The sequence below is a fragment of the Ochotona curzoniae genome, unplaced genomic scaffold (assembly GCF_017591425.1).
Source record: "Ochotona curzoniae isolate NIBS_2020 unplaced genomic scaffold, NIBS_Ocur_1.0 contig_2754, whole genome shotgun sequence".
Classification (NCBI taxonomy): Eukaryota; Metazoa; Chordata; class Mammalia; order Lagomorpha; family Ochotonidae; genus Ochotona; species Ochotona curzoniae.
In genome coordinates, this window is record NW_024465582.1 from 28,806,985 (window position 1) to 28,834,640 (window position 27,656).

General features: G+C 38.6%; 1 protein-coding gene across 2 annotated transcripts in view; it reads right to left on the reverse strand.

Moving 5' to 3' along the window:
* The window catches only part of PDE4D (phosphodiesterase 4D), a 1,371,497-nt gene that overhangs the window by 796,715 nt on the left and 547,126 nt on the right, over positions 1–27,656 (reverse strand). The gene's annotated exons all lie outside the window — the stretch shown is intronic.

Sequence of the window (27,656 nt, forward strand, 5' to 3'; positions counted from 1 at the left end):
CCTGAATAACAAACCCAACAGACGACCAGTGCCTTTCACCCTAGATGCCTGCCTTGAAGATCATGGTCATAGCTGCACCCTGTTGAGCCAGTTCCTTTGCATCAAAGGAAAAAACCAGGGCTACAGTGCCATCTCACACATGACCTTCCTCTGCTGAGTTCTCCCACAGACCTACTCAAAGACCACAGCATTATGGACAGGCCTGTACTGGGCAATATTAGTGACCAACATAATAGCAGTGACCACACACTCACCCTCTCTCTCTCTCTCTCTCTCTTTCAGAAGGATTTTGCCATGAATAACAAGTATTTTACTATCAGGAAAGAGAAGGGAGCTGAGATGTTCTGGGAAATAGCCTAGGATTCTGCATATTTCTTTCGGGGTAAGAATTTGGAAAACACACAAAGAAAATAAGGTCAAAGTTCAGTGTCCCAACCACATGGCTTTTTAAAATGTTAAGAGAACAATTTCTGCACAACGATGTTTTTACAGGATTCTTCAGTAGTTGAAATATAAAAGCAGACCAAATTAACTAAAAGGTACTTTTTGCATTTTAAAAATGTATTTATGGGGCCTGGCCTATATATATATATATATATATAATATATATAATATATAAATAATATATATAAAAAAATATATTATATATAAATATATAATATATAAATATATATTATATATATTTATATATTTCATATATTTCATATATTTTATATATTTTATATATATTTATATATATAAAATATATTTTATATAAAATACATTTTATATTTATATAAAAATTTATATATATAAATTTATATTATATATAAAAATATATAAATTTATATTTATATATAAATATATAAAATATATATAAATATATAATATATATTTATATTTATTATTTATATATTTATATATTTATATTTTATATATTTTTATATTTATATTTTTATATTTATATTTTTATTTTTATATTATATATTTATATATTTATATTTATATTTATTATTTACATATTATATTATATATTTATATATTTATATATATTATTTATATATTATATATTATAAATATATATATTTATATATATATATTTATTATTATTTTTTTTTACCATGGTACTAAGGCAAAAGTAAGGAATCCAAAATACCATGTTTTAGTGAAAGGAATAATAGCAGTGTTATCACAAATAGTTTTCATACAAATACTTTTCATACCCATTCTAGAGGAAAGGGAGAAATTCCTTATTCCATAGAAAATAAAATCCAGAATAAATAGAAAATCCAGAATAAATTCAGAAAATAGAGTAAAGTTCTGCAACCTGTGATATCTCTCCACTCTAAGAATCCATTCCTCTCTTTTAAAGTCTTTCTTGCTTTGAAGTCTCCTTGGAGTAGGTATGACAGACAAAACTGAAGTTGTCATGATCCATTTAATCAAGTGCCTCTTCAAGAGTGCCCACAGGGAGTACACAAGGTCTAACGAGGTTTTAGAATGATTTGTTAGACTGAGCTTTCGATCAGACACAGACTTCTTTCATTAATTACAAGCCCCTCTTAGAGACGAACTAAGCAATGTTTCCTAAAGACAAAATCCTCCTGAGCACCTGTGAATTCATAGAGAGTGAAGGCTGCTTCACTCTTCAAGATATTTTTCACACTGAAGCCAGATTCGATGGCCTGGGTCAGCCACATCTCGAGTTCTAAGGACTCTTCTGCCTTCACAGGATAAGAAAGCAAGCTGACCTCACTGAGGTGTGAAGGGAGAGACGTGTATGACACCAGGGCACCAGATGCAAGCCTGAAGCCAGGGAAGATCTTCCAGAGGTCACTTCCAAAGCCTGGCCACTGTTCAAAGACCTTGTGTACAAAATGAAGACACATTTTTAGATTTGAGTGGGCTTCAGTGGAAAACAGGAGATGAGCATATTGTTTCATCTTAGCTGAAAATAAAAAAAATGATCAACTAGGTTCATAAAAAGAAAATTAAAATGACCAAACAATATTTTTCCCTCATCTGACTGGCAAACATTGAAACTTGCATAATATAACATATGGTAAAATACAGTAAGAGTAAGAATAAGAATAGTTTCCAGAAAGTAAATCTGGTGTTGAGTTTTTATTCAAGGACAATTTAGTTACATATTTCACATTTAAAATATACATTTTCTCTGGTTTGGGAATTTTACTTCTAGATATTAATATGAAAAATATATATACACTTAGTTTCACATGCACAGAAAATTAAATAACAAAGTGGTTAATGTAACGCTGTTGTTATATGCAAAAGAAAGGAACCAACATTAATATCAACCAATGGAAGATTGATGGAATTTCTCTGTTCATGAATGGTTTTCAACATTGAAAATACTTCTTACTAATAGGCTCTATTACTTGTTCAAACAAACTCATCAATGGAACGTTTAGAAAACGCCAAGAAAAAAAAAATAATAAAGCAGTCTAAAGGGCTTAAAGATGTCACCCATTATGCCAGCATCCCATTTGGGCAATGGTTCAAGTCCCCACTGTTCCACTTCCATTCTAGCTCTCTGGGAACACATCTGCAAAAGACGCAAAAGATGGTCCAAGTGTTTGGACCACTGCAACCCATATAGGGGACCTGCATGAAACTCCTGGCTGCTGGTTTTAGGCCTGGCCCAACCCTGGCCATAGAGGTCATCTGTGGAGGAAATCAGCAGATGGAGGATCACTCTTTCTCTTTTCTCATTTGTCTGTGAGTCTGAATTTTAAATAAATAACTTTTAATATACAAAATAAATAAAATAAACCTGATGGCAAAGCCAAGTAAAAATATTTTAATAAAATGGCATAGATGGATCTCAAACATTGTTGTCCCAGGATACCTTTATGAACTTAAAGATGAATGAAGATCCAAAGATTCTTTACATGAAGTGGGATTTTTGTATTTTTGATATGAGAAATTTAAACATATGTATTTTTTAGTTCAATATTAAAAGCAAATACATTTTTTGAAATAAGTATTTTTTTAAAAAAAAAAAGACAGGAAGAATGACAGTGTGACATTTTTGCTAGCTTAATAGAAAATAGTTGGGTTCTCACATCTGCTGTGACATGACATGGATGTTTCTGGAGTTCTGTAGAACTCCACTGGGAAAATGTAGAACGAGAAAAGCAAATGCTGCATTGGCATTATCACGGCAGTAAGTGTAACATCATAGAGCCAAGTTGTAAGATTCACCAGCTAGAATGAAAACGCGATGTTACAACTGAATTGAGACAGTATAAGGGAAAATCATCTTTTTAAACCTACAGTTCACTTTCGAGAACCTAAAGAAGTCTGCCTGCCCTAACATATAGGTTCACAAAACACAAAGAAGACATCAGCATTGTGGAAAGAGAACAGCCTAGGAACAAAAGTGTATGAAGACCAGTTTGCCAGTAAAATGGCATCTGTACACCAGTTTCCCAGACTGACCAAGTGAGGCTACTTCGATGATAAAAATCTAACCCTGACATATTAATATTTTATGAACTATCAAGCAAATTCTTCAACCATCCCTCCTTCAATATTACTATATCCACATTATCCAATCTCTGCATCATGAAATTGTAGATTCTAACAGAAGAATATACAGTTAGATGGTTATATAATGAGCATGGCAATGGATAATCATCCTTTCAGCAAATCATCCTTTCAACAAATTTTTTTAATGTAATACACATTATACTCACTCACTGTGCTCTGGGCTGGTAGCACTATGGTTGGCAAATAAGCCTGTAACACATTTCTGTGGGAATGACAGTCGAGCTGATAGACATTAATCAAAAAGATTCATAAATTCCTAACATTGATGAAAAGAAATTATAGTGAGTTTTGAGAATTCTTAATAGGGCCATTTACCAAGACTTGTGAAAAGCAATAAAATATTCTCAGAGAAAGTAAGATTTTAGCTGCTATTTGAAAGAAATGTAGGAGTTGACAGGCAGTGAAGGTGAGAATTGGAGAGTCTGTGCACGGAGATCAAAAAGCATGCCCAAAGGCCCTGAGGAAGACAAAAATCGAGTGGAGAGCAGGTGCTTAAATTCTACCAGTGTGGTTAAATCAAAGTAAACAATGTCAAGAATGATGCAAAATCTGTTATCAACATAGGTGGGAGTCAGATCATGCAGATTCCTTGAATGCCACACCACGGATTTGGGTATCTGCACTGAGAACAGCAAGAAGCTATTGAAAGGCATGAAACATTAACTAGATTTTGTTGGCTCTGTTTGCTGTTTGCAAGGTGAGGTTGCCTCGCATCTAGTTTGATGCTTATTTTCCTTGTAATTCCCAGTTGAAATGGCACCTAACCACCTGCTTGTTTTGAGATTGAAAGAACAGTCTTAATCTCAATCAGCAATGTATGATATAACAATCCAGGTTCTCAAAATGTGTTCACTTGGAATTTTCTTATCAAATACTATCAAAAGCTTCAGGAGAAGTGATTTTTCAGGATGATTACCTGGGATATTTAAGGGTTGTTAATGTCTCTTCAATTCTTGGTTCATGTAGTTTTACTCAAGGACCACTTAAAAGAAGTGTTCATGCTGAGACCATATTAACTTAGTGCTTGAATCCCCTGACCCAATGCAACTTAAACCTTCTAACCTCAGTGGCTAACAAAGTTCATTATTAAGTCTTATGAGTATTGATTTGTGGCCAACATGCAATTAGGAGAACGGCTATTTTACTTAGCATTTGCAATAAAATGACACATGAAAAAACATACATTGTCAGAATTTAATACCCAAAGCATATGGTTTTCCTCAAGGAGCCTTACATTTATTTTTTGCATTAATGCCAAATTGGCCTAACCTTAGCTATTAAGTAAAAACTGAAGTTCAATGTCATTATCTATGATGACTCATGATTTCTCTTCTTCACTTCATCCCAAGCAGCTATTTTGCTTATATTACTTCCATCTAAAATCTATCCTGTCAGCAACCTGTAACTCTTTTACAGAGTGCCCATAAAATCACACACACATTGACAAACTTACGCCTTCAGTTCCCAAAAGTCCACTCAGTACATCCACAGGAGCTCAAAACTGCATGTAAAATGACAATTTTATTACAAACTCCTTTCCTTTTCATTGTTCTCAAGGGCTCAGAGAAAGGGCCAATATTTATCCATACTACGCAAGGAATAATTGAGAATCATGTAAAAATTGTTTTAAAAATTTGCACGCCTAAAGAGGGACTATACATTTTCCTTATTGAGAGAGTTTCCATTGTAGAATTCAGCCAGTGGCATCAAACATGTGGGTCATGGTCTCATTCCAAACTGTTGAGCTCGTTCTGGATCACTGATGATTTACTCAAAGCTCACTGCTGCCAAGACAGGAAGGTTGTATTGAAATGTACATACCAGGGCCAAGTTAAGTGCTTTCTTGTCTAAGAAAGGTTAAACCAGGACAACGGAAGAGAGATCTAACAATGGGAGTGAAGACTCTGGAGAAAAGTCTAAGGAAAAATAAAATCCAAGGAAGAAGACAAAAGGTCTGTGGTTAGCGCTTGATGTATATGTATGTGATTCATTCTTTTGGTTTTTTTTTTTAAGATTTATTTTTATTATTTTTATTATTGGAAAGGCGGATATACAGAGAGGAGAGACAGAGAGGAAGATCTTCTGTCCAATGATTCACTCCCCAAGTGAGCGCAACAGCCAATGATATGCCGATCCGAAGCCAGGAGCCTCTTCCAGGTCTCCCATGTGGATGCAGGGTCCCAAAGCTTTGGGCCGTCCTCCACTGCTTTCCCAGGCCACAGGCAGGGAGCTGGAAGGGAAGTGGGGCTGCTGGGATTAGAACCGGCGCCCATATGGGATCCTGGGCGTGCAAGGCAAGGACCTTAACCACTGTGCCACTGCGCCTATCATCTACCTATGTAAACAGAATCTCACAGATGTCTAAGTATAGAATATGGTTGCTTGCTAGTCACCATGCTCTCCCCTCTCTTGTGAGATGTGTCAAAATCTTACATCTATTTTCACCAAGGTAATATGGCAAAGGTGAAGCACTGTTCCTATGTAGTTAAGTGCTTAAATAATTCACCCTAAATTTGTGGAAACTAATATTATCTTAGGTGAGACAGGCCTAAGCTTTCAAAGACAGCCTGAAAGTCTGTCTTTTAAAGAGGGCCCTTTCAAAGACAGCCTGCAAATCCAACATCTCTATGAGTGATATTCTATGAGTTGTTGGGGAATTCATGCTGCAAAAACAAAACAACCTCCCCCCCCCGACCAAAAAAAAAAAAAAAGACAAACAAACACATGAGCTTGAGAGAGGAACAAGAGCCTCAATGAAGTCCCCGAGCCCTGTCAACACCTTAGCTGAAGACTTTTGAGACCCTGATAAGAGGATCCAGCTAAAATAAAGCCCAGTCACTTTTCCCATGGAATCTAAGATACCAAATAGATGCTTTAAAATGTCAATGTCTGGCCTCGTATGGTGATTCAATTTGCTAATCCTCCACCTCCAAGTTCTGGGATATCATATGGCACCAGTTCATGTCCCAGCTGCTCACTTCCAATCCAGCTCCCCACTTTAGGCCTGGGAAGGCAGTGAAGGATGGCCCAAGGCTTTGGGATGCTGCATCCACTTGAGAGACGTGAAAGAAGCTCCTGTTTCCTGGATGTGGATCGGCTCAGCTTCAGCCATTGTGGCCATTTGGGGAATGAACTAGCAGATAGAAGATCTTTTTGTCTGTGTTTCCTCTGTGTGAATCTGCCTTTCCAATAAAAGTAAATCAATCTTTTTTTAAAAGTTGCTAACACTGTGGTGATTTATTATATTTCCATGGGAAACTAAGATAATGTTTGCTGGGGCTACGAGAATGGTATTGCGCTAAAAGCATGAATGAATGCTGCTTAATCAGTCAAACCTACTATTGGAATAGAACCAAGAAAACTTCATGAATATTCATAAGCACACAAAGACATCCATCTCTGCATCCACTTACAATTGAATGTGTCATCAATATAGAAAAAGCAAACTTCCTTTTAGTATCTTCTCCTCTCCCTGAAAGTTTGCTCCAACTTTTGTCCTATTGATCTTAGTTAAAGGCAACAATTTCATTCACTGGTTTCCCATCCACTCCTACAGGTGTTCCTGTAATATTCAATGTATTGGAAGTGGAACATGACGGGGAAATGATGAGAGAAGAGGTAACAAGTGCCCAGCAGACAGTAGATGAATTTAGAGACCTTGTTACAGATTCTGAACATTCACAGGAAATCAATGAAGGATTTACAACAAAGAGTAGTCTTTTTTTTAAATGTGATAGTGTCATCTTTCTTTGCTGAAATCATTTTTATTTCAGAAATAAAGGTTGTACCATGAATCAGTAGTTTCATTGTAAAGAAAAGCTGATTCCTAACTTGTTGCCTTTGGACAGACAGATCAAAACTGCTTTTGTTTTGTTTTATTGTGGAAAAATATAGAAAACACAAAATGTGTCCTCTTAACTATTTAAATACCATTACTGGGCACATTTTGAAAACTGAAATAATAATCTTGCTACAAGGTTCTGGAATACTAATGGTTCAATAAAACATAGGCTTCATTTCTTCCTCTTTTGGTAAACCTTGAAATCTTATTCATTCTTCTATTAATACTGAATTAAAGCTTGTTGGGTCAGTTTGATCTCAGGGAATGAGCATATCTAAATAGCAGATTTAACATCTAAATAACAGCTAATGAATAAAGTCATGATTAAAGCCAATCTGCCAATAGGAAATATTTTCAAACATGGAAAATTGAGTATTACATATTAGTAGGGAAAAAAACCAATTGGCATGAAATTATATTTAATATAGGCCTCTCAATGGAGACAGGAGGATTTTTTCATAAACCACCTTTAATTCCTGAAACTCCCAGAAACAAAGTCACACTCAGTGTTTGCCCAACTTGGCTCTCTGTGTTAGCCTAGAAGCCATTTCTAGCTGGCCATTTTGCATACAAATTGCTAGAGGTATGATAATGCTTCAAAAAGGTCATGGAAATAAAATGAAAAAAAATGTGTTGCTGCTAAATAACTTCAAACTCATACAGGCGCTTATGAAAAACAGATACATGGCTTTTCAACTTTTTAAAGATTTGTTTTATTTACTTCAAAGGCAGAATTACAGAGTAGGAGAGAGAGAGAGAGAGAGGGAGGTCGTCCAAGTGCTGGTTCATTCCCAAAATGGTCACAACAGACAGGGTGATACAGGTCAAAGTCAGGAGCCCAGAGTTTTTTCTGGGTTTCCCTTGTAGGTGCAGGGACCCATGCACTTGACCATCCTCTGTTGCTTTTCCAGGCTCATAAGCAAGAAGTTGGATTACTAATGGAGCAGCTGGGACTGAAACCAATCCCTATGTGAGATGCTGGCATTGAAGGTGATAGCTTTACCCAACCCCTGCAATTTTGCAGATTAAAATCCACTTGGCTTTTAATTTCATTTTCATACTCCTGGGAATTGAAACGCTATACTTGTTCCTGTACTTCCTGCTCTGCCTCTTTCCATGTCAACAAAACTATACATATGGAAATAATACAAAGGAATAAATCCGATCCTTCCATTTATGACTTGGAAGGACAAATTCTGACAACTTTAAAAAAAGATCAAAAGAACATTCCTTTCATTCTCTATACCCAAATGACACAGATTTTTAAAGGATGACACAGCCAGAGGGGGATGACTGGGCAGATCTTGAAGCAATCTGGTGGTCACGTGGAATCAATCTTTTTTAAGGCCGCACTCACATTTCTGAGCTGTCATTTGCACAGTGTAGAAAAGTGTCAGAGCTGTTAACTGTACAATTCACCAGATGTAAGAGTGGGATTTGCCACTCCAAGTATGCAGAAGCCCACGTTGAGCTAAAAATCTGGAAGAAGAAAAAAATGAAAAGATTTCTCTTCTTCAAGACTTACAATGGTGTGACAGTCAATTTAACTGAGCCACGTAAAGTGATTCAAGTCCACACACAGCAGAAACGAATAGGATATTCTTCAAATTATCAATGCTATAATTCATATGTATCTTTGTGTCAACTACAAGTTCATAAGTAGGAATATGCATGATGATGTAATCAAGAAGCCAAAGATTTATTTTTATTATTTTTTATTGGAAAGGTGGATATACAGAGAGGAGAGACAAAGAGGTAGATCTTCCACCCGATGATTCACTCCCCAAGTGAGCGCAACGGCCAATGCTATGCCGATCCGAAGCCAGGAGACTCTTCTGGGTCTCCCACGCGGGTGCAGGGTCCCAAAGCTTTGGGCTGTCCTTTACTGCTTTCCCGGGCCACAGGCAGGGAGCTGGAAGGGAAGCGGGGCTGCCGGGATAGAACCGCGCCCATATGGGATCCCGGGCGTGCAAGGCGAGGACCTTAACCACTTGGCGCCACCGCGCCGGGCCCCCTCCCTCAACTTTTAACTAGTGACTATGCCAATACCTTCATTTTAACAAAATGCTGTTTTATTTAGCAAAAAGGGAATCAAAAAAGCAGCAAGATTTAGATTTGGCAAGTCCAGGAAAATGCTGATTTTCAGATTATACCCTTCATTCTACCTTTCCATGTCTCTAGAAAATTTGCACAAATGTACCTATTCCCAATGCACAATTGGAGAATGTATCACGGAAAGCCTTTTGCACACCATGAATGAAAATTGAAATATGAATACTAAAGAACTGTAATAGGTACCAAAAGAGAAGTTCAACTGCCAAAATCAAGATAAAACAAAAATGTTTTCTTACTGTGGAAATCTTCACTTAACATGAATGGAAAAAGCAGAAAATAGCATTATAACCCAGGAGTGATGATATTAATGAAAGGAAATAGACCTGCTTTTTCCCCACTGGTTATGATTTATTTTCCATTAGAAAAAAAAAACAGCTAAAGAATCTAAAAGCAAAATTAGCTGAAGAATCCAAAGTAGTAGCACACAATTATAAAAAGCCAGTAATATTAGACCCTTTGCTCACACGAAGTGAATATTTACAGCAAGAGGGATTCTTTTCCTCATTGTGTCCATTCCCACAATCATTTCAAAGCTTTGCAAGCTGACCTGGAAACTCCATCCCCCTTGTTTTTTATAGATGTGTCTAATATCAAGCAAATGATCCATTTCCCCACCTGTTAAGTGGGTAAATTCAAGTTTTCTAAACTGGAGCTTTGGTTATTTTTCTTCTCAGGCCAGTAACCAGGGATGGAAAATGTCTATCTTGCAGGCCATACAAGACCCACGCAATCATTTTGGATTCATTCTTCCAAAGCAACCAAGGGATGGACTCAAAATTCATTAAGTCTAAGGTGAGAGCAAACTAATGCTAAGTTGCTCATTTTGTATGCTCCATTAATGATATTATAAATAATCCAACTGCCTCTTGGGAAGAGGGAAAAAAAAAAGTTCTCCATCTCTGAAGCATTGGGATTTCTTAAAGACCAGTGCAATGAGGCAGCATTGAAATCCAATCTGGAAGTACAGAGTGTGAGAGATCAAAAGTACTCCCCACTGACAGGTAACACAGGAAGCTCCTGGCATGTGACAACCTTCCGTCTCCACATATCAAAGATTCATCTACAGAACTTGAAACTTGAGATGCCCACATATCCTCTGTCCATTTACTGATGTACAAATAAATCATAGCACAAGTTACGGTCCCATAGCCACTCAAGATAAAGTGCCCTATATCCAGAGTCCATGCATCAAAAGAACACATGGAAAAATCAAACTTGAAGCATCATGGGTTAGAATGACTCTCTGGTTCCTCTTACTGCTTACTATCCCACTTGTAATGAGAATGTCTATATTTCCATCTTCAAATTATTTCTACCTCGATTACAAAGATACCCTTTCTTTGGATGCTGATACTTGTTATGGTTTGCTATTAACTTCTGTTCTCCTATCTGTATAAATCTCCTAGTCTAAGTAGGCCTATTTAATCAGCACATGCTAGTGCTGAAAAGATAGTAGTAATTGTTGTTGTGGTGGTGATGGTAGCGATGATGATGATGATACTTATTTGTTGAACATTTGTACATCTATATCCACAGGGAAACTCACCACCTTCCTTTCGCCAGGCCAGGTCACAGGTACTATCGCAAATCCATGGGCTGATGAATGCACCATGAGATTTGTATCTCTTCTTTATTGATAATCCATCTAACAATTTTTCCTAATTAAATGCTAAGAATGGATAAAGCTAACATAATAATAGCATCTTTATTTCTTCTAATGCTCTGGTCTGTGCCTTTATCACCTTCCCCCTTTGGATTTATGTCATAATGCCTCAACTGGACTCCTTCAACCTTAGCCTTGCTGTGTTTTTATTCTTCTCCTAAACAACAGCCAGAGGATTCCTTTTAGAATACCTTCATTGTGGCTCATTTGAGCTTAAAAGTCCGCAATAGGAGCATCACTTAAGATCGTAAATGTTACAGTACTATGAAAAATTCTTCCAGATTCAGATCTCTAAGTGGCTGTTCTTAATATATAACATCATCTCAGAAAGTTTCTAATCCTGGAGAAAAAGAATTATACTGAAGTATATGCACACTTACCAGGCTATTAGCTTATAAGAGTAAAGAAAAAGAGAAATGTAAGAAAATATTTAGTCATTTCAACACACCAATGGTGCGGCAGAGATTAGCATATAAGCCATCAAACACATATAGAGCCAAGTACATATACAACAACAGCAGAAAATAATAGGTTTTAGAGCAGATCTGTTTGTTTGTACCATACTGACAACTGAACTTAGTAACAACATTCTTAAATTATAAGACAGTGAAATTTTCAGGAGTCATGTGGTTCATGAGAATAATCTTCCTAGAGTAGAAAAACTCTCTATGGGAAACAGACAGCTAAGGGGAAATCGTGTGTGTGTATACATATACACACATGTATGTATATATGTATGTGTGTATGTATGAATATATGTATATACATACATATACATATATATGAGTGCAGGGATCCAAGAGCTTGGGCCGTCCTCCACTGCTTTCCCAGGCCATCAGCATGGAGCTCGATGGAAAGTGGGGCTGCCAGCCCATATGGGATCTTGGCACGTGCAAGGCAAGGACTTTAGCCACTAGGCTACATTGCTGGGTTCCACAGGTCTATATTTTTAAATGCTTGCATTAAATAATATTTCAAACTCTTCTTACCCAAACAAGCTAAAAATTAAAATGACAGCATGGAACACTAACCTTAACCCTAAATATATACATATTCTTCAGTCATATTTTCAGGTTTTGTTTAAAATTTTTTAATCTAATACGTACTGGTCAGTCTTCAAAGTATACATCACTTCTCCCTAGAACAGTCTCTCAAATTCTTTTTCTGTCCCTATTACCACAGCATTTTTTCAATCATTTGTTTTCTTTCCTGGCTTATGAAGTAAACATCTATTCTATATATTTACCAAAGCTTTTAAAGACATTTAAAAATTTTAAAGAAATTCTTAGGGATGGCATTATAGTGTAAAGAATTAAGCTGCTGCCTGCAGTGCCTATGTGGCATGGAAGTGCTGGCAGGAGTTCTGCTGCTCCACTTGTAATCAAGCTCCACCCAAGGCACTTAGGGAAGCAACAGAAGATGATCTAACTGTTTGGGTCCCCTGCCACCCATGTGGAAGAGCTGGATCAGGCTTTCCAGGCTCCTGACTCTGCGCTGCCCCTGGCCTGACCTTAGCAGTCATAAGGGAAGTGAACCAGCAGATAGAAGATCTTTCTCCGTCTCTCCTCTTCTGCCTCAAAATAGACAAAATTTTTTTTTCCAAAAATCCAAGTGGACAACATAATTCGCATAAAAATGAATTGGATCTCCCAAATACGTTTTACACAACAGTTGAGGAATCCTTAGCAAACTCTACCTCCCTGTTCTCTGATTTTTCTTGAGTAGCTGCATCCTGTTCATGCTGAAGCCTTTGGAGAAGGAGACTTCGAAAAGTTTGTCGGAAAATGGAACAGCAAGATAAGTTTTATTTTTATGGAAAAAGAATTGAAATCTATGCACACTTTTATTTTTTTAAAAAAGATTAATTGGGGCCCGGCGCTGTGGCGCAAGTGGTTAAGTCCTCGCCTTGCACGCCCAGGATCCCATATGGGCGCCGGTTCTAACCCCGGCAGCCCAGCTTCCCTTCCAGCTCCCTGCCTGTGGCCTGGGAAAGCAGTCGAGGACGACCTAAAGCTTTGGGATCCTGCACGCGTGTGGGAGACCTGGAAGAGGCTCCTGGCTTCGGATTGGCATAGTATCGGCCGCTGCGGCTCACTTGGGGAGTGAATCATCGGGTGGAAGATCTTCCTCTCTGTATCTCCTCTCTGTATATCCACCTTTCCAATAAAAAATAATAAAAAATAAATCTTTAAAAAAAAGATTAATTGATTCATTAATTTGAAAGATAGAGTTACAGAGAGACAGAAAAAGAGAGAGGAAAGATCTCCCACCTGCTTATTTACTCCTCAAACGGTCACAATGGCCCAAAACAGCTTCCTCTGGGTTGGTCAGAAGGTCAGACTGGTCAGAACGCAGGAGTCAGAAGCTTCTTCTGGGTCTCCCACCTGGTGGGGAGGCCCAAGGACTTGGACTATCCTTAAGTGCTTTCCCAGATGCATTAGCCAAGATTTGGATTAGAAGTGAAACAATGCCCACATGGAATGCAGTTGCAATTGGTGGGGCTTTACCCATTATGCCACAGTGCCAGGACCCATGCACACTTCTTCCATAATATTTTTTCCATAATTTGAAAAAATGTATTTATTTGAAAAGTAGACAGAGGCAGATGGGCAGACAGACAGATATATATGCTTCCAATCCAGTCATTCATTCCCCAAATGTGTACAACATCCAGCGCTTTGGTAGTTCAAAGCCAGGAGTCTGGAATTGTATTCGGCAGAGTGCAGAAGGCCCAAGTACATGATCCATTACCTGCTCTTTTCCAAGGTTGACATTAGTGGGAAGGTTGAATGAAAGGCAACTTGGGACTAGAACCCACACACTCTATTAGGGGATACAGTCAGCCCAATAGTATTCTCAAACATCCACCCGATTTTACATAAACATTTTGGAGAGTTTTTGCATACTGCACCACCCTCAGGGTTGTGTCCTGGAGAACACTAAGCATTGAGTATTCTGCCTTTTCCTATCTACCTAACAGTTACAGTGATTTGGTAAAAATTAGACGACTAATATTCTGGCAAAACCTCTCTAATTATAGGGGGGCACTTGAGGCAACACTAAGTATAACAGTTTCGTCTTTCATCACGAGGCACTTGTTTGTATTTTTATAGGAAGAATTTTATAATAATAGATCCAAAATACTCATTAATTAGCTGCATCAAATATTTAAAGCAAATGCTTAGACTCCGCAGCCTCCACAGCAGTCAGCAGGCTGCTAGGCTGGGTGAGAGCCAACGCTGGGGACATGACTGCTTTTGTGCAGACACCACTGGGCTGCAGTGCATTAAGCTGCTGCTTCACACACCTGTTCCTCATATCAAGGGCCTGCCTGAAGTCTTGGCTACTCTGTGTTTCCAGTCTGGTTTGCTGCTGGCAAGCTAAGGATGATGCACTAAGTCTCTGCATTTTTTTCACCTCTATATGAAATCCAAAACAGAAATAGTACATAAAGTTAAAAAAAAAAAGGAAACAATGAAAAAATTCTAAGTGTTCTTATGCCAGAATAATGCTACTTCGGCCTATGATTGTGAAGCCTCTGATCTTTTCAAATTTCCGATTGCATTGTCAGACAAGAAAAAGGATTTCTTTTTACTCTTGGATTTTAATAATGCAAAGAACTACCCAGAGCTGAGGAGCTGAGTAGTGCTAGACATTTTGTATTTGTTTGAACCTGACTAATATTAACACAATGAGTTTGAGGGAAAATATTGATAATTTATTAATAAAGGTTAAATATGAGACATTGATGCCAATTAAACAGCCAGGAAAACAAATAAATAAACTTAGAATATAAAACCTTTATTTTCTATAATGTTAAATATATATTTCTACAACATAAAAATTGTGAAATTTCATGATGCTGGTTTATAAAATATATATTATTTACTCATGTGTTAAACAGGTGGAGTGTCAGGGAGAAAGGAATGGGGGATGAAAGAAGAGGAAGTGAAATGGGGAGAGAGTTTGGGGATGAAGGGTAGAAAAAGGAAGAGAGAGAGAGAGAGAAAGTTTTCTATCAATTAACTCATTCCATAAATGGTCACAAACACCACCATATCTAGGCCAGGACAAAGCCAGGAGCCACACATTCCAAGCCTGGTCCCCCAGCATCGGTGTCAGGAAGCTAAGCTTGTGCATCCCTATCTTCTGCCTTCTCAGGCCCCTTAGCAGGGAGCAGCAACATGAGATGTGGAATGGCTGTGGCTCAAGCTGATGCTCTTACATGGAATGCAAGTGTAGGGAACTGTCATAAGACTGGCTCTCTTGAGACTCCCTCCCGTCCTTCAGGCTTCTTCCCAAAGATTATACTTGCATCTGCTGACATGTGCCTTTTATGTCAAACAAACTATATAGCAATTTCTTAATCCTTCAGTCAAATAAAGCATATCAAGTTTGTCTGATTTTGCAATTATTTCTACTCATAATAGAAATATCATCAGTAACCTCATTAACATCATGTTTCATTTATTTATTTAAAAATTCTTTAAACAAGGGCAATGTACAAACATCGTGTTTTGTCCTTTCTTCTACAAGGGCTTACACTTTGGTGCAGACGCTAGTATTAACTGATTATATAATTCAATAACTAATGTAAAATATTAATAAGTACCATCATGGAAAAACAATACAGTATACTATGGCTTTGGAAGAACTGTGGAGACTTCATCAGTTGAATTAAGTTGAATTAAGAATTGAAGTATGAATAGGTATTATCAGTATTAGACCTTAGGGAGAAAAGAGCATCTTGGGCAGAGGAAATGATAAATACAGTGGTTCTTGATTGAGAAGATAATCAACTGTAAACAAAGTGTGGTCTACCCCATCAAAACTAGGGACAACTTTTCATTTCTCCCAAACTAGACTTACTGACACTGACACCAGCAATTGTTATGATAGCTTCCAAGTTGATAATGGAACTACGAATTTCTTTAACCTGTAGGAAGGGAAGGGAAGGGAAGGGAAGGGAAGGGAGAAAGAAAGAGAGAAGAAAGAAAGAAAGAAAGAAAGGAAAGAAAGGAAAGAAAGAAAGAAAGAAAGAAAGAAAGAAAGAAAGAAAGAAAGAAAGAAAGAAAGAAAGAAAGAAAGAAAGAAAGAAAGAAAGAAAGAAAGAAAGAAAGAAAGAAAGAGAAAGAGAGAAAGAGAGAAAGAGAGAAAGAGAGAAAGAGAGAAAGAGAGAAAGAGAGAAAGAGAGAAAGAGAGAAAGAGAGAAAGAGAGAAAGAGAGAAAGAGAGAAAGAGAGAAAGAGAGAAAGAGAGAAAGAGAGAAAGAAAGAAAGAAAGAAAGAAAGAAAGAAAGAAAGAAAGAAAGAAAGAAAGAAAGAAAGAAAGAAAGAAAAGGAAGGAAGGAAGGAAGGAAGGAAGTAATCAGGGCTGCATTTTCAATGTGTGTCTGGAACATCTAACCAGAAGTAGAGATGTTAGGACTTTGAGTAGAAAGGGGTGGTTATGTTAGAAAATCCCCTGAAAAACTAGATCCAACTATCTTATTCTTTTGGTTCCAGGTTCCTGTCATCAACCAGGAGCACTCAATTTGAACTGGTGTCCTCGAATTTTGGGCCAGTGTTGGCAGTTGAATTGCACTGGCTCAAGTGCAGCAGTCATAACAACAAATAGCATCAAACAGAAGCATTTAAGGAAGAGATGGTCATGCCAACTTGATTACTGAACTTAAATATCTGGAAACATACACAACATCTAAGTCAAACTCAAGTAACCAAGTGAAAACAAAAGGCTAAATACTGGATCGAGGAAAGACAGTTTAAAGGAATTCCCTGTGCTGGAGTGTGCAGCTCCTTTTAACAGGACATGCCCAGCTTTCAGCACTAAAGGAAATGGACTGTTGAGAACGATCATTGGGGTCACAGTGCTGTAGTACTGCAATTATGGGTGGTTCTGTATTGTATTGTGTTGTATTATGCACTACTGTAAGAACTGCCCATGGTTATAAAATATTATGCTCATCTTATATTTTGTCAAGTACAGCAAAGGTGTTGAAAATGTACTCACAATATCACAAAGTATTCTATCCACAATATGTCATGGGGAAATATTTCATTTATTCTGTATGTGTAGCAATGTATTCCCCTAAGTAACTCATTTCTTCACTTGCTGATATATGGATCTTGAGCTGGTAGTTTCTTCCCTTGGAATAGCAGATAGGAAGCACAGAGCCAAATCTCTGATTAATTTCTACAAATTACTTAGAACTCAATAGCAGACATCTTGGCTTGCATATTTCATATTTTTTCCTTCATGTCCTCATTTTTACCTTGTTCCCCTAAATTGTTTTATGGCACAATCCTTTGGTTCTTCCCAGCAGTTGTAGAAGAGCAGGGTGCAAATGAATGCATTTACCTCAATAAGCTGAGAATAATTTTATCAAAGAGGAAATACACAATTTTACTTATTATGAGAGTAGAACATGCTCATTTTAAGGCAAGTAAAATTAGAAAAAAATAACATAAGGCTGAGAGTCAAAGACCACTCAAATGTTTACTGTTCATACACATGGAGCAGTTTGGTGGTTTTTCCTATTCAGGGAGGAGATTTTTGTACTACAAAGATCTGCAAATATATTCACTTACATTATTTTTCCTTTTTCTTTTATTTTTAATTTTATAGTACAATGCCATAGGGTCTGGGATTCTGTCGCCCAATTCCTCCCAGTTCCTACCCAACCCCCGCACTGATTTTCCCCATAGAGTTACAATAGTATAGTCCTTCATAAGGAATCATGATTCCATCAGTCTGTTATTTAAGAGCCACTTACATTACTGACATAATCTTACACATGCAAACATAGGTATGCATTAACACAAGTAAGTGAGTGAGTTTATCCTTGTGTTTCAACACATACAGCTCTCTGTCTTTCGTTATCTACAGTCTTTGGCACAGACACATCATTTGCCTCACCAGTTCCCTACTGAAAGAGATGTGCTTTTCCCCCTAGATGTTTACCATCACAGGCGATGCTATCATACAATTCTTTCCTCACTTTCAATGATATGAGGCTAAGTTTTTGGACATAGGAATTACTGGATGAGAGGCAAGCACCTTTTAAAAAATATAAGCAATCACTTTATCCCGTTTCTTTTTTTTTTTAAATGCCATTTCATTAATATAAAGAGAGCCTATTGTGTTGATTCCATACATACAGTTCCAGGAGGAGAGGAGGAGCACATTCCCCCTCCTCCCTTGCTCCAGGTCTCCCTCTCACACCTCTGCCTCCCTCCTCACTCACCTCTGCCTCCCTCCTCACCCACCTCTGCCCCCCTCCTCACCCACCTCTGCCCCCCTCCTCACCCACCTCTGCCCCCCTCCTCTCACACCTCTGCTCCCTCCTCACCCACCTCTGCCTCCCTCCTCACCCACCTCTGCCTCCCTCCTCACCCACCTCTGCCTTCCTCCTCACCACCTCTGCCCCCTCCTCACCCACCTCTGCCCCCTCCTCACCCACCTCTGCCCCCTCCTCTCACACCTCTGCTCCCTCCTCACCCACCTCTGCCTCCCTCCTCACCCACCTCTGCCTCTGTCCTCACCCACCTCTGCCTACCTCCTCACCCAACTCTGCCCCCCTCCTCACCCACCTCTGCCTTCCTCCTCACCCACCTCTGCCCCCCTCCTCACCCACCTCTGCTCCCCTCCTCTCGCACCTCTGCCTCCCTCCTCACCCACCTCTGCTCCCTCCTCTCACACCTCTGCCTCCCTCCTCACTCACCTCTGCCCCCCTCCTCACCCACCTCTGCCCCCCTCCTCACTCACCTCTGCCCCCCTCCTCACCCACCTCTGCCCCCCTCCTCACCCACCTCTGCTCCCCTCCTCTCGCACCTCTGCCTCCCTCCTCTCACACCTCTGCTCCCCTTCTCTCGCACCTCTGCCTCCCTCCTCTCACACCTCTGCCCCTCTCCTGTCACACCTCTGTCCCCCTCCTGTCACACCTCTGCCTCCCTCCTCTCAAACCTCTGCCTCCCTCCTCTCGCACCTCTGCCCCCCTCCTCACCCATCTCTGCCTCCCTCCTCTCGCACCTCTGCCCCCCTCCTCACCCACCTCTGCCTCCCTCCTCTCACACCTCTGCCTTCCTCCTCACCCACCTCTGCCTCCCTCCTCTCCCACCTCTGCCTCGCTCCTCTCATACCTCTGCCTCCCTCCTCTCTCTCTCCATCATTTGTTACAAAGACATAATTTTAATCCACTCTACATTCACAGACTTAATTTGCCACTAGTCATAATATTCATTAAGTAGAAAAGGGAGAAGACAAAAGTTCTGCTATAGTATAAACAAGAGCTAAAAATGACAATTATATTGTCCAAAGTGGGCAAGCACATTTTTTATTGTTAATGTGTATTCTCTGACTGACCACCAGCAGTTTCCTAATGTATGTTCCTAACTAAAATGTATATAAGTGTCTACTTGTGTAGGATCTCTAACTCTTTATCTTCTCCCAGTCGATAGGTGAAAAATTAAATAACATCAACATTTTAACTTTTGTTTTTACCAGATGGAAAAACTTTTAAAATGTAATCATTTCCTTTTTTACTCTTAACATTTACTCGCGTATTTGACAGAGTTACAGAGAGAAGGAGAGACATGGCAGCCATCATGGGGCAGGGAGTGAAGAAGAGAGAAAACTTTTCATCCACTGATTGTCTTCTAACATGCCTGCATTCGTCATGGCAGGATCAGATGGAAGCCAGGAGCCAGGAACAACTTTTGGGTCTCCTCCAATAGGCGGTAGGCGCCCAAATACTTGGGCCATCTTCTGCTGTGCTCCCAGGCACATTAGTAGGAAACTGGATCAGGAGTGGAGCAGACAGAACTTCTACCAGCACTCATAAGGGATGGTAGTATCATATGCAGCAGATGAACTTTCTATGCCACGGTGTAGGCACTGCAAAGTTCTTTTTTCAGGTGTATTTTCTCATGTCCTTTGCCTATAGTTTTTTCTTCAAAATTTGGATCTTTTAAACATTTTCATTTAAATGTCCTTTATTACGGTGTAATGACATTCTAATTTCAATAAAGATATATATAGTAAACAACTTGTGCTATTTTTAGTGAGTTAGTATGCTATCTTTACTGAATACATGAGATGCATCCATAACCATGTATTTGATTCCACTGAACTGCTGGTTTATTCCTGAATTAATACAACACTGTTTAAAGTAATAGCCTATATCACATGTCCTTGAATTTTATATGGGAACACAGCTTTTTCTATTTTTCATAATGTTCCTTACTATTCTTACAATAAATAAAGTTTAAGGCAAGCAACCTTCCACTTTTTTTTTTTCAGGCATATTTACTGTAGAAAGAGCGAGAGAAAGCAAGACCTTCCATCTGCTGTTTCACACTCCAAATGGCCATAACTGAGCTGACTGAAAGCCAGAAGCCAGGAGCTTCTTCTGGGTCTTCCACAAGGGTGCAGGGTCCCAGTCTTGAGACATCCTTTTTGCTTTCCCAGGCCATAAGCAGGGAGCTGGATGAACTGGCACCCATGTGAAGGTAAAGGATTAATCTGATGAACCACATCATTGGCCCTGGTTAAGGAAACACTTAGTATTGCACTTGACTATGACATCTTGCGGTAATCCCATGATCTATGCCTGATACGCTGCATTTCCCTAACAATCCTCTCTCAAATTATTAACAGACAGCTATCCTGATGAGACTATTTCTCCACCAAAATCATTTGTTCTCACAATTGTTATCTTGGGTAATTAGTTAATGATACAGTTCTCTTTATAACCCAGTGTCTCAAATTTCATAGACATAAACTTTTTAGAACCTGATGAATATTCTACCTCAAAATATGCATTTCAACCAGAAAACATAATAAATCTGCTAAATTAAGAGGGATTTATTCAATCAGAATATTTTCATTTTGATACTATCTTCCCACAAGCTGGCTCAAAACTGATCTCCATTAATTATCAACATAATTTTCTCCTGCCATCCTAGCCATAAATTAAAATCATGGTCTTTTCTTATTTGATACCCAAAGCTACTTTCAGCATGATCAAAAGATCGCTGTGTATGAGCTGTGATGTGCAAGTCCTAGAGTCTTTCAATATGGACAGGTGTTTCTTCTGAGAATCAATATTCCTTTTTATCACTTATGATATGAGCAAGATATCAGTAGTTCTGCATGTTTCAGAGTGACTATTAAGGAAATCAAATATGTCATGCTTGAGGCAGCACAAATTGAAAAGGAAGGCTTCCTTATAATTCCAAAATTAAAAGTTCATCATATATTGAGAACCTACATGAATATAAGTCATTTGTCATGCAAGGTCTGCAGGTACCTTACAAGTGAGATACGACAAATTGTGCTTAGTAGCTGTTAGGGTACAGACACAAATATAGTTTAACCTATAAAGAGGCCCATATTCAAATACCGAATTAAATAATAAACACTCCAGAAAAGGAACAAAAAGCATGGAAAATGAATGTCTTTTGAAACCTATGCACAATTGTTTTTCATCACATATATTTTCATGTTATGAAAAAAGTATTTTGCAGCCCAATAAATTCAGATTTTTACAACCATTTTCTATGAACTTTGTTTAGTCCTCTCATATTTACAAAGTGCCATGGAAAAGTCCAGAGTTAAAAAAAAATTTTAAAAACACAGGCCTTGAACGGTAGCCTAGCGGCTAAAGTCCTCACCTTCCACACATTGGAATCCCATATTGGCATGGGTGCTAACCCCATCAGCCCCACTTCCCATCTAGCTCCCTCCTTGTGGCCTAGGAAAGCAGTAGAGGATGGCCCAAAGCCTTTGGATCCTGCACCCATGTGGGAGACCCAGAGGAGATTCCTGGCTCCTGGCTTCAGATTGGCTCAGCTCTGACCATTGTGGCCAGTTAGGGATTGAATCACTGGATGGAAGATCTTCCTCACTGTCTCTCATCCTCTTTGTATATCTGACTTTCCAATTAAAAATAAATAAATCTTCAATAAATAAACAAACAAAAGACGCTCTTCTTTAAGGAATATCTACAAGAATAGTACCATGCAAGTTGAGTTTAATGAACAGAAAAGGAGGCGGTGCCAAAGAACACTGTAAAGCAACCCAGAAATAAGAAAGGTTTTAGAAAGAAAGGCATGAATAGGTATGGCTACATTGGCACAGGGTAAGGGCCTGAGTGTGTCATTCCATAGGATTTATGGAGGGGGATAAAATAACAAGACCTTCTATAAAAAAGACGTGTGAGTTGACAGACTGAAGAGACAAAGAAATGAAATTTTATCGATAAGCGAATAATATATATGTATATATGCATATATAACTATATATATATAATGTATTAGATTTCAGACAAGGAGACAGGCTGACGACTTGCAGTGTAAGATACATTGGAGCACATGGAGAAAGTTGGGATCCGAGGTGGAGACCACTTAGGGACTATAACAACAGCTTCAGGCATGACTGGATAACAAGTACCTGAACCAGGAGAGAAGCCATGGGAAAACACAAGAGATGCTTCTCCAGAAGACTCAGAAGAGCTTGCCTGTTTCTGAGACTTGGAGTGAAGGAAGAATTACAATGTAATCACATAAATAATCTTAGGCAAGGTGAATCCTGATACCACACACTGGGCTAGCTCACCATTTACTCATGCTGCTTTACCAAATCTTATTTCACCATCACCAGAGTACTGGGGTGAGGCTCAGAGTGGCAGAACTATGTGTCTGTGTATGGAAACAAGCCAATTTTGCTGATGAGTTTTTTTTTTTTTTCAAAAAAAGATAAAATGTCCTCTTCCCTGTGAAAAACTTTATTTCCTATTTTTAAATGCTGAAAAAAAGTTCCTGAGGGTAAAAATAACCAAACATCTTTTGAAATATAACACAGTGCTATTTGGTATAATGTCTTAGCAACATTGCTGTTACGAGCCAGGACTAGCAGCATCTAAGTTTCAGACTCACATATTTCATATTTTAAACATGAATACTAAGCTATGAGAAGGACACAATTTTATGAATGTTAGATCTAAGACATTCAGACAATCAGTAAAAGTTTGTTAACTAGGTGTAGTCTTAAGGATGTTTAAGAATAAAACAAAATGTTTCTCCAAACCCAAATCAGGTGTTCAGAAGGAATGTGTGTGTGTGTCTGTGTGTGTGTGCAGATGTGTGTATGTAAATGTATTCAAATTGGAAAGTGAAAGAATACTTTGTTTTAAAGTCATTTCTATCATGCCATTTTTAGATCCTGTTTAATCACAAATGGCTTTTAGAAAGCAATCCCCAAACTTCTAGTTTTAAGCAGTGGCCTGGTGTATGAGACAGTAATTGCTACAAGAAAGTCATAACGTATAAAATGTGAAACATTTGTTAGAATGCAAATTGCATCCTGCATATCTCCTATCAGTGAGCTTGTTAAGAAGTTTATCTATTCAAGACACAGGTTCTATGGATGTAGAAGATGGGCAGTAACAACTGAGGTTAGTTTCCATGTAAATTCTTTCCTTTCTTGATGTTTCATGTAATTGGCAAAGTGTTTCTGTGGACAACACTAGGTCCCAGCTTCCCTGCTACTACCCAAGATTAAACAATTGCAACAAGTTTGATAAGAATAAGAGGGACTAGTTTTGTGGTATAATAAGTAAAATCACCATTTGTGATATGATATGCTATGCAGGCATTGGTTCATATTCATTCCAACTGCTGCACTTCCAATCCACCACCCTGCAAAGGCCCCAAGAGAAGCAGTGGAAGATGGTCCAAGTCTTTGGACATTTGCTACCTCCATGAGATACCCAGAAGAAACTCTTCGCATGGGTGTGGTCCAATGCTAGCCACTGCGACCATCTGGGGAGTTACCAATGGATGGAACAAATAAATACATACATCTCATAAAAACGATAGAGTTTATGCTGAAAATTCCATGCTTGCAGGCTATGTTTCGGTTCCTCTTTCTCTCCTATCTCCTCCTGCCTACAACTTTCCATCTCCATGAAAAAAAGGAGAGTCCATAATTCCTGAATTAAATTGCAACAAGGAGAGAGATCATTGACACCTCGCAGATACATCAAGTTCTCAAAATAACCACTCCGATAAAACACTAAATCAACTTACCAGGACTATCTTTACTGGTTTCAAACAATGACAGAAATGCTCAAATTAGATTTTTAAAAACTGTCCAACACTTTTGGCTATATATGTAAAATATAAAACACATTATTTCTTGCTTACATTTTTCTCACTTAAATCTCTTTACTGCTCTCACTAAAATTTAAAGGCATTAACTATGTAAGATATCTGATATTTAAAGTTACTGTTTACTAAAATCCAAAGTCTCAGATGCCTGACACAGATAATGTGAAGGATCAATTTATCAGCTAGATATATTGGTGATGCAAAAACTAATTTTCATTGTGAGCTTAAATTACCATTATGACCTTCAATGAAGAACCAATTACACTTAAAAAAAAAAAACCCTTAAAATCAGTAAACCTTAAAATCAGATATCTTTCATTTGTGTAGAAATATCTTTCACCCTGAGTAGAAACATTAAAACCTGACTTGTTTGCTATGTAAATGTTAAAATATATCATTTCCTTTAATTTACCACACTACTGTATTTGAAAGGCTAGTGTCAAATCAAATATAATGTGCATCCAACTTACATTTAGTGTATTTACAGATTTTAGCTATTTTTATCATGAAATACCTAAATCAAATATCACTTTCTTGATATTCACATATCTATCACCTGTAATATCTTCTTAGTATCAAGGAATTACCTACGTTGTTTCAATTTCCAACTTTCATTTGTATTGAGAATGCCAAGGCTCAAGGAAAATATAATAAAAGCATAGATTTGGTGCAAAAAAATTTGAAAGACAGGCATGATTCTTAGTAATTTACATTTCCCATACATTTTCTAAAAAGTTAGACCAAAACAGAATTTATCTTCAATTTTTTTCAATCAACTTTTTGAAGTTAGCTATCTTGTTAGATAGATACAATGTAACACTAAAAAGAACTATGACATGTTAAAAGTTTGCCTCTTTAATATTTAATGTCTTCCTTAAATCCAATTCTTTCCCATCGCTTTACAAACTGCAAGTACTCTTCAAAATGTAGTCAAGTTAATATCTGGAAATGCTACTGTGCATGCTGGGAGTAGCTTTTTAAAAGACCCATCTTCCTTAGTAATGCATGGGGAATCATTCATCCATCCACCCAGGAGCTTTTCCAGATACATTAACTTAACAGACGATTTAAAACCCTCCACTTAGGCAACTGTGTGTGAGTCATGTGAAAATGTGTGTCATCTACCCCAGCACTCACGCACTCACACCTTTGTTTATTCTCTTTTACAAGATTGCTGAAAGCCACTGGAAATGTTCTGATGAACTTTCATTTCTCTCAACACTTTCCATAATCGAATGTACTATATAAAACACACATAGTTTTCAATATCCTGGGATCATTAACATCCATTTATCCAGAAACGTACACAATCTTTCATTTTAGTAAAGGGTTCATTAGGACTTTATGTCCTGGGATATCGATATATGACAAACTTCATGTTTGCTTTCATTTATTTTGGGGGAGTGTCTCAGCATGCCTAGATTTTGCACCTAATTATTCCAAGAGCCCCTCTATGGGGGCAGCAAACTGGGGGCTTTGGTCTCAGCTCTGGCACTCACAGTCTGTGTGATACTAAACACACAGAATCTTGTAAGGGTTGGTGGTCTTGTTGGGAAAATGGAGCTGCTGCTGCTATCTCATCTCAGTGCTGCTGCAGGATCTAAATAAATGGATCAATGGGAAATGTTCATTGATAAGTCATTGTGACTATTCTCTCTGCAGAATGAAGCTCATAACCAAGCTGTTCCTTGTAACTAGATTTGGAAGTATACGCAAAAACAACTCTATTAGGAAAAAAGCATGATGTGTAATGTGTGAGGAGACATGCAAAGACTTTTTAAGTCCAAGGATCCTTAAATAGAATAACAATGATGTATCAGATGAGCCATACTGGAAGTGTATGTAAACATTATACATCTTGGCTTTCCTGTGAATCATTCAACTAAGGAATTCAAATAGAACAATTAATCAGGGTAGAGAGTGCTGCAAAAAATAAATTCAAATCAGTGATGTAATACCTCTATTCCAATTAGCTTATTTTTCGCTTCTCCACTCTCTCATATTCATTTGATTAAAAAATGAAATCAATTAAGAGACGCTGCATAATTAGTAAGCCCTCAGATTAAGCTAGATCTCTTGTTCTTATTTAGTGTTTGCCAGAGGCTCAACCTCACATGACTTAACTGTTGATAAGTCAAAGACAGGAACTGTGATGTTTGCTTCTCTTCTCCCCAGGAGTCCCACAGTGCAGTGCCTACTCAAAGTGGACATTCACCTCTTCAAACAAAGCATAAAAGTTGCACGTGCGTTTTAGCAGTCTGGTTATGAAAATGAAATATGTGTTAATTGCTGAACGTCTATAATGCACACCCCTCGCCAGAGTTGAAATAGATCTGCACAGAGTTTATTAGGTACGACTCTTCTTCGTTGTATCCAGCAGACACACTGACATCACCAACAAGATCCCTAAGAGTGCAAAGAAGGCCTGGGGTTCGTGTACCCAAGCAGGTTGGGACACTCCACTGGGCTGAATTCCCTTGTTCACAATGTATGCAACACACACGGAGCAATACTCATATCCAACAAGAAAAAATTAAAACAAAGGAAACTCAGATACACATACTTGATCACCTCGTTATGATTTTCAGAAAAATTCAAGCGACTGTCAAGTGGGAGCTGGACCAACACCAACAGTGCCAGGTTTCCCTGTTTCCATGCCCAGACCTGAGTTCCATATCCCACCACACCCATACCAGCCTGGGTGGGACACCAGTGCTGACTGGTCACTGTTGGGGTTAGATCCCAATGACAGCACATGGCCATCAGGCACTGCCAATGGGCAGGCAGTAGGTTGTGAACCCTTTTTTGAGTGTTAACAGAGGAGGAGGGCCATGGCTTGAAAGGCCAAGACGCAGTTAAAAAAAAAAAAAAAGGAGCAGTTTCTGGGTGACCAGGAAGAACACCAGAGGCAGGTTCAAGGTTCACCTCATGTCTGCAGTAAGAATCCAGCGCTTACACCCTTGACACCACTCATTTCCTGGGAAAAGCCCCGGGTAGGCATTTCTTTCAACTCAGGGTTGACAGGCAGCGTCCTCGCCTTGGCTTCCGGAGCACTTAATGTTGAGAGGAAATCGCTATAATCACAGCTCCATGTCTTGCCTGCTGCTAAGAAGAGGTGCTTCCCAGCTAGGATTCTGCGGGGACGACCGATCCGCACACAGAGGCAGTGTAACACCCACCCCTCCCATACACACACACACATACACACACCCTGTCCTCCCTCCTCCTCTTTCCCTCTCGTAAATTGCTGAACATTTTGCTCCAAACTCTCCAAGTCACCCACGTGTTTGTTCTCCCCCTTTTGCAGTTCTATTTACTTC